Here is an 8837-nt window from a genome sequence, read left to right as displayed (position 1 = left end):
TTAGGGAGTCGAGCAAGAGTCGACTCCTTCAACCAACCACAGGAGTTATGCACCACCAAAAGAACAAGAATCACAAGCTAGAGGGGGTGAAGGTGCACATTTTCATTGTTATTGAACCAGTTGGGCATGAGACAGGCTTGAGTTTGAAGTGAAGGGAGTACAGGGCTTAGCATGTCTCTCTCCAAAAAATAGTTTTCGGGTTGGAAATGTTGAATATTTTCAGAAGGAGTCAGGTAATTCGTTAAGAGAGGAGGATTGGAGGGAAAGAGAGAGAGGAGGTTGAAAAGACTGAGGGAAGTAGAGGATGGGTTTGAATCTGTTGACGCTAGCAATAACAAGGGAGAGGGTATGTTGCGTACCCCAGTTCGAGTTCTGGAGGTGAAATAGAAGGGGTGGAAGGTGTTGTGAGGAGCTCAGAGCCTTGCATTGATGGACATGGTTATGATACAGATAAGTTTGGTCCAATGGAAGTGAGATTTTTGAAGAGAGTGGAACCAGGCCTTTCGGCAGATCTAAGGGTGGTTTCATGTTGGGTGGAAAAGATGGTGGGTGCTGTTGAGTCGGTGAAGGTAACCCAAAGTGGACTTGTGATGTATGTTTGTGCTTCTTCAGATCAGAGGGAGCAGGTGCTCCGTGCGACACAACTTGGGGAAAGTCCTGTATCTTGCTTTGTGCTTAGGTACAGGGCACCATTGAAATGAGTGATTTCTGGGGTAGGGTTAAGTGTGGAGGTGGAGCAATTTAAGTTGAATATTCATGGTGTTTGTGACGCCCGCTGATCGGTGCGACACAGATCCGGTGGGGAGCGTGGTGAAACAGAGGTGACAGTCTGCTCTTTTGATCTTTAATTGAGAGTCTTTACCTGACAAAGTAATGTTAAGATAGATAGATAGATAGATAGATAGATAGGAGATAGATGTAGATATTTACAGTGCCTTGCGAAAGTATTCGGCCCCCTTGAACTTTGCGACCTTTTGCCACATTTCAGGCTTCAAACATAAAGATATAAAACTGTATTTTTTTGTGAAGAATCAACAACAAGTGGGACACAATCATGAAGTGGAACGACATTTATTGGATATTTCAAACTTTTTTAACAGATCAAAAACTGAAAAATTGGGCGTGCAAAATTATTCAGCCCCTTTACTTTCAGTGCAGCAAACTCTCTCCAGAAGTTCAGTGAGGATCTCTGAATGATCCAATGTTGACCTAAATGACTAATGATAATAAATACAATCCACCTGTGTGTAATCAAGTCTCAGTATAAATGCACCTGCACTGTGATAGTCTCAGAGGTCCGTTAAAAGCGCAGAGAGCATCATGAAGAAGAAGGAACACACCAGGCAGGTCCGAGATACTGTTGTGAAGAAGTTTAAAGCCGGATTTGGATACAAAAATATTTCCCAAGCTTTAAACATCCCAAGGAGCACTGTGAAAGCGATAATATTGAAATGGAAGGAGTATCAGACCACTGCAAATCTACCAAGACCTGGCCGTCCCTCTAAACTTTCAGCTCATACAAGGAGAAGACTGATCAGAGATGCAGCCAAGAGGCCCATGATCACTCTGGATGAACTGCAGAGATCTACAGCTGAGGTGGGAGACTCTGTCCATAGGACAACAATCTGTCGTATATTGCACAAATCTGGCCTTTATGGAAGAGTGGCAAGAAGAAAGCCATTTCTTAAAGATATCCATAAAAAGTGTCGTTTAAAGTTTGCCACAAGCCACCTGGGAGACACACCAAACATGTGGAAGAAGGTGCTCTGGTCAGATGAAACCAAAATGTAACTTTTTGGCAACAATGCAAAACATTATGTTTGGCGTAAAAGCAACACAGCTCATCACCCTCAACACACCATCCCCACTGTCAAACATGGTGGTGGCAGCATCATGGTTTGGGCCTGCTTTTCTTCATCAGGGACAGGGAAGATGGTTAAAATTGATGGGAAGATGGATGAGGACCAAATACAGGACCATTCTGGAAGAAAACCTGATGGTCTGCAAAAGACCTGAGACTGGGACGGAGATTTGTCTTCCAACAAGACAATGATCCAAAACATAAAGCAAAATCTACAATGGAATGGTTCAAAAATAAACATATCCAGGTGTTAGAATGGCCAAGTCAAAGTCCAGACCTGAATCCAATCGAGAATCTGTGGAAAGAACTGAAAACTGCTGTTCACAAATGCTCTCCATCCAACCTCACTGAGCTTGAGCTGTTTTGCAAGGAGGAATGGGAAAAAATTTCAGTCTCTCGATGTGCAAAACTGATAGAGACATACCCCAAGCGACTTACAGCTGTAATCGCAGCAAAAGGTGGCGCTACAAAGTATTAACTTAAGGGGGCTGAATAATTTTGCACGCCCAATTTTTCAGTTTTTGATTTGTTAAAAAAGTTTGAAATATCCAATAAATGTCGTTCCTCTTCATGATTGTGTCCCACTTGTTGTTGATTCTTCACAAAAAAATACAGTTTTATATCTTTATGTTTGAAGCCTGAAATGTGGCCAAAGGTCGCAAAGTTCAAGGGGGCCGAATACTTTCGCAAGGCACTGTATATATATATATATATCTATATATCTATATAGATATATCTATATATCTATATATCTATATATATATATGAGTTATGCTGTTAGAGCTTTTGTGCTGAATACACTGTTATTGGTGTCATGTTTATGGGAATGTCACAGCAGTGTGTAGGATGGAGATTCCAAAATGTGGGAAGTGTGCAGGAGGACATGGGACAGAAGAATGTGTAGTTTTGGTGGAAAAAGTTGTGTCAACTGAAGGGGTGCCCATTTTGCTGGGCATCGGACGTGTCCTTTGCAAGAGAGGCATATTGAGGTGGCCAGGGTCAGAGTAGTGCAGAAGATGTCGTATGCTGAGGCAGTAAAGAAAGTAGGAGGGTGGATTAAGGGTGAGGGATTCTGAGAGGATCTCTGTGAAGAGTAGATCTGTGCCAGAACAGAGGAATAAGCCAATAAGTGATACAGTGTATGTTTCAGTAAGGTTGTCTTCTTAGCGTTCATAGCAACGGTTATCTGTATCACAGAAAGGAAACGTACTTCACAGAAAATAGATGTTGTGGCAGCTTGCAGAGAAGTATTTGGGGGTACGAGATTTGACTTCAGTAGAGTTACAGGGTGTGTTGAGTGGTAGTGTGATCCTCTCAGATTATGGCCTGGGGTAGGATCAGATCGGGTTAAAGTAGTGGAATATTGTGGTGGGTTTTAATGTGTGTATTGTTAGTTGGTAGGGTAATTACAAATATTTAATTTTCCATTTCCCCTTTGGTATCACAAAGTGTAATTCATTTAAACCATAGTTCAGTTGGGGGCGGTAATGCACCATATTGGATGCCAACCGCCATCAAACTCAACCGAAGAAGAAGTGCAGAGGAGACAGCTATCATGCAAAATGCAATAACCTTATTAAACAATATTTATTTGAATTGACAACTACACAGCCCACCAGTGAGTCACTATTCATAATGTATTGTAAATGTGTTCTTCGTTTCAAGAGTTAATGATTGGCAGGTAAGGTTATAACTAACGTTAGCTGTGACGTTAGTTAACTAATTAAACCCTACTCAGCCTAGGCATGTTTTGGAGATTTCTGGTATATCATACAAGTCAATTCATTGTAGCAGTTTTTGGACTCCTTCGGTCGTTTTTACCTGATTAAATACCATTAGAAATGTTCAATTGGAAATTAAGTTCAATTCATATTCCTAAATCTTAAGTTAAATGTTGTTGTTTTTTAACATCAATTATTTTTTCGTCGCTGCTTCCTGTTGACTAGACATTTTGATAAATAGCCCAATGACAAAACACAGTTGTAACGTATCCAAATCAATATCCAGTATGCAGAAACAAATCCTGATATGTTGAAAGCTTAAACATACAATTTGCTATCCATCTACACATACATGTGTAACAATAGTAATCATTTTAAACAAGCACCAAAAACCCTGTTTTGACAAGTGGTAATAAAACATCGATTAGAGGGGAAATCGGGTAATGCGCTGTTGAAACTAGCCCAACAATGTAAGGTTTTCAGCGGTTACATCCACCCATTAACGTTTAGAAAAGTAAACAATCATCACTTTCAACCCGGTTTTCGAAACATGCTGATATGCCCTTTATCTCTCGTATCAACAAGGACTCTTAAAAAATAAAAATAAACTTACTGTCGCAGTTTTTCACAGATCCACAAGCTGACAAACTAGACATCCTCCCATGTTACGCTTACACAGATGTTCGTTGCTCGCAAGATAGCCGCCAATGTCTTCCATCTGTCTTCAGTAAACAAGCGATGTTGGCGGTGTGGGAACACTAACACAATAAAGGTGTGTAGTAATTTAACCATTCGTTTTTTGAAAATTATTCCTCGCTGATATGAAAGATGCGTTTCTTATGTTTTCCAAAAAACGTAACCTACCGCAAGCGATGCGTGTTAATGTTTAGAGCAAGTATCGCGACTCCTAACAAAACTGGTCAGAAGATTCTACCGTCAATAGACGCAAAACCAGTCTATGAATGGGGAACATAACCTGCAGACAATTAGTTAATGTATTTTGAGTGGGGGTTTGCCAAAATGGGAAGAGAAACGCAACATTTATTTGTCAATCACACATCGATATCACGTTGAAATCAATTGCGGGAGAGGGGGAGATGAGGTTTCACGGTCTGTTAACTAACACAGCTGGAAAAAAACATGGAATCTGGGAATAAAGTGTATATTACCGCAATCAATCACCCCAACTACCTCGTACCCCAGTACACTGATTCGTACCGGTACTCCTTGTATTGTTATTTTTTAAATGTTTATCTATTTGTTAATGTTAGTACTTTTTAACTGCATTATTGGGAAAGGGCTCGTAATTAACCATTTCACGGTAAAGTCTACACTTGTATTCGGCACAAGTGACAAATACAATTTGATTTGACGTCACTGGTTAGAGGACAATTTGTATCGAACAGTTTAGCTACCTTTTGATTCAAGTGGGTCGCCAAAGCTGTACGTTTAAACGCAACACTTTAATAACTTCAATGGCTATCACGCTGAATTCAGTAGAATACAGGGTAAAACGTTTGGGGTGTAGCGCTGTTTAAACTAACACTAGTCAAAGACCACACGGAAACTTGGAATAATCTATACATGGTTCGTTAAGTAAGTAAATAACCTATACATGGTAGAAATTACCTATAGAAGGTTGGTATTTCACCCTTTAGTGTGGCCAGTGAAGCACATTCACGTCACTCATGCATGACCTGTAGAAGGCTTATATCTATATTTTGCAATGTCGGATGTTGATTTCGGGAGACTGCCACCATGGAAAAGAGAACAAAACACTTTTTCTGTTGGATAATTTAAGTGAAAGATTGACTGTCAAATCCATGTATTGGTGTGTGGCCAGCGACTTTTATAGAGACCCCACCCCCAATATTCTGTGCCATTTCCTGGCAATTTTATTAACTCCCCGTTCTGCACACATCCCAGCGCGCGTGACTTACAAAACCAAAGATATTGAACCGATTGAAGCAATCAGTCTTATGTCATCGTAATGACTACTTTTATACTAAAACCACCAATCTGAGATAAAAAGGATGTGTAATTCCACTCAATTTTATGGGTGAAAATGCAAGCTTGTGTAAGGTAGTATCACAAACTGTCCACATTAGGTAAATAAGCACAATGTACTTTATTTTAATATGGCAAAATAATGAAACATGCCCATTTAAGATGATAGTATATGTTGCCCACTCACAAACTATTGCAACAATGACATCTATTTCTTACTCATTGAACCATTTTAGAGTTAAAAAATGCCCTCAACCACAATTTAACGGGACACTCCAGACTAGAACCTCCAGTTGTGAATGACAGCTCATTGCACAACAATGTCACATCAACGTTTTCTTTCTCCATATTACAGGTGTCCATAAACAGTAGCTAATCATGAAACCGCTGCCTGCAGAAACTGTTCGCATTCTGTCTAACTGTGAGGTCATCACCTCTTTGGTAAACGTGGTGAAGGAACTGCTGGTGCTGGTGCCTTGAGAATTTACATTAAAATGGTAAAAAAAATAGTGTGTTCACCCTTTTGTGTTGCCAGTGAAGCACATGCAAATCACTCATGGCATGTTGAAATTGTCACATTGTAAAGCACATAGCTATTGTACTTGTTTTCCCTGGTTGGAATTAGGCCTACTTAAAGGTATCCTGTTAAACATGTCCTGATAAAATGTATGTAACTATACACACACCCTCTCCAACTCCCAATGCTGTCAGAAATGGTTATAGTGTACTCATATGGTTATGTCATCTGAATTCCTCAGATATTTTCCCATTTCGAGTGGGCTCGGCTCACCTGCTCTCTCTGTGAATTTGTTTTTCTTGGCATGGGGGAATACTTGAGTTCTCTCTCATGAGTGCACTCTTTGCCCACTTCAGAGCCATTTCTTAATGAGCTGTCAGCGGTAATCCTTTCAGGCAGCACAGCCAGCCTCTGAGGACATAGTGAAGCCTTTTGATTGGACTAATATTTCCAACACTTCTCCTATATTGCCAAGAGGAAAGCAAATCCACTTATCAAGAGGAAAACATTTTCCCGGAACTGAACACCACATGATCAATATCAAAAGACCTCCAAGTATCTCTAGCACATAAACCTGCCTGTATGGAAGGAAGCAAATGTTTTTTATTTTGTATTTATTTAACCTTCATTTAACTAGGCAATGACGGCCTACCCCTCCACTAACCCGCACAATTCTGGGCCAATGGTGCGCCACCCTATGGGACTCCCGATCACGTCTGGTTGTGATACAGCCTGGGATCAAACCACGGTCTGTAGTGATGCCTCTAGCACTGAGATGCAGTGCCTTAGACCACTGTGCCACTGGGGAGCCCAATTTATTTGAAGCACAATTTATAATTTCTTGTACTTACACCTCATTGAATTGGAAACGGAGCTGGAGTGGACACTAACATACACTGAGTATACCAAACATTAGGAACACCTTCCTAATAGGAACACCCCCCACATACTCAACCCATGCATCAATTGTCTCAAGGCTTAAAAATCCTTCTTTAACCTATCTCCTCCCCTTCATCTACACTGAAGTGGATTTAACAAGTGACATCAATAAGGGATTATAGCATTCACCTGGTCAGTCTTTCATGGAAAGAGCAGGTGCTCTTAATGTTTTGTACACACAGTGTATATAATAATCAGATCAATCCACAAAAGAGGCTTTAAGAACTTAGAACACATAGCTGTTAATATGACACAAAGAAAAAATCTAATCTGCTTTCAAGGCTCTTTGAAGGGACAATACTGAACATTCTCTATTTTATGTATTTCATGTGTCTTAGGGGAATTATGGTCTGGATTGAATAGAAATCATAGACAATGGCTCAGGCATAAAAGCTGCTGATACTGCTGTGATGGCTGTGAAATACTACCCCTCTAAAATCTGCAGCCACGATGGCCTGGAGCGCCTGGAGACATATGGCTTCAGAGGAAAGGCCCAGGGCTCCATATGCGCTGTGGCAGAGGTCAGAAGCAGCTCTCTTTTACACTAAATTCTGCTTGAAAAAGTCCAAAGTGGTAATAAGCAGCTGTGATAGATTTTCCCCGTGGTCTCCCACCAGGTAGCTGTCACGACAAAGACTGCCGAGGACGACGTCGGCACCCAGTACACGCTTGACCTCACGGGCAGGGTCGTTTCCCAGAAGCCCTCACAGGGCAAGGTTTGGCATTTCCCTTTTTACTGAAATTGGAGTCAGTTTCTGATGGTATTTATTATGTATACGTCACAGAGAAACATTTTATAGGTAGACATGGGCTTTAATGTCTTTTCAGGTACCACAGTCTGTGCACTGAAGCTTTTTTTAAGAATCTCCCAGTGAGGAAGCAGTATTGCGCCAACATGAATAAGTGCAAGGAGGAGCAGAAGAAGGTGCAGGACCTTCTCATGGCGTATGCCACTGTAAAACCAGAGCCGAGACTCACACTCACTCACAGTAAGGTACAACTTCGTTCATCTTTTTGCACACAATAACACTTCTTACCACAAGGTGTCCTCATCTGTCTGCATTTCCGTGGGTGAAACCCAATCCCCGCATTCCAACTCCATTAATCACTGCTTAAGCGTCATTAATGCCATCAATGATTTGATACTTTAGTGTTGTCGTTGATAGGGCTTAAACGTGAAGCAAACATTTTTTAGTCATACGCCTCTTTCATTCTCTCGAACACTGTCACTGCTCTCTGCTATTAGTTAGAGCTTCATCAATGGGCCATGTCTTTTAAAAGTTCCTGGCATTGGAGTAGTTCCAGTGTATTTAACACGCCACACAACTCATATCTATGTCAAAAAGCCTTCCTCCAACATTTCTTGGGCGTTTACCTTCTTTTCACCAAAAATGTCCATATATTGAGCACAGGTGGGTTTATTTTGTGAATGAGATTGATTTTGTGGAAAATGCGTGATTTAGCCTAGGTTTCTGCTTGTCAAAGTAAAGTCTCATTAGATATGGCATCGATGTAAAGATGTCGTTTTTTCCATCATTTATCACAACTTTCCAGGAGATAAAATGGGAGACAAAGTATTGCAGAGAAATAAGGAATTATCGTAAAAAAAAAACTAGTAACACATTGCTTATGCTGTCACTGCAGTATCTTGAGAATTCAAGTACTTTTTACACAGGTTCTCCCTTAATAGCACACCAATTCGTATACCACATTTGTGTGGGAATTTGACATGTTTATGCTGTGCAGGAATCCATTCAGTTCTTGCAGGGCACGCTGTCCCGACGACAAAGAT

General features: G+C 40.7%; 1 pseudogene; it reads left to right on the top strand.

Moving 5' to 3' along the window:
* The first annotated feature begins 5967 nt into the window (after nt 1-5967).
* LOC139385623 (PMS1 protein homolog 1-like) overlaps nt 5968-8837 on the top strand; it is a 30992-nt pseudogene continuing 28122 nt past the window's right edge.

Source organism: Oncorhynchus clarkii, chromosome 3, assembly GCF_045791955.1.
Source record: "Oncorhynchus clarkii lewisi isolate Uvic-CL-2024 chromosome 3, UVic_Ocla_1.0, whole genome shotgun sequence".
In the NCBI taxonomy this organism is placed as follows: Eukaryota; Metazoa; Chordata; class Actinopteri; order Salmoniformes; family Salmonidae; genus Oncorhynchus; species Oncorhynchus clarkii.
Note: the sequence above shows the minus strand (reverse complement) of the source record. Positions and strands in the feature narration are given on the sequence as shown.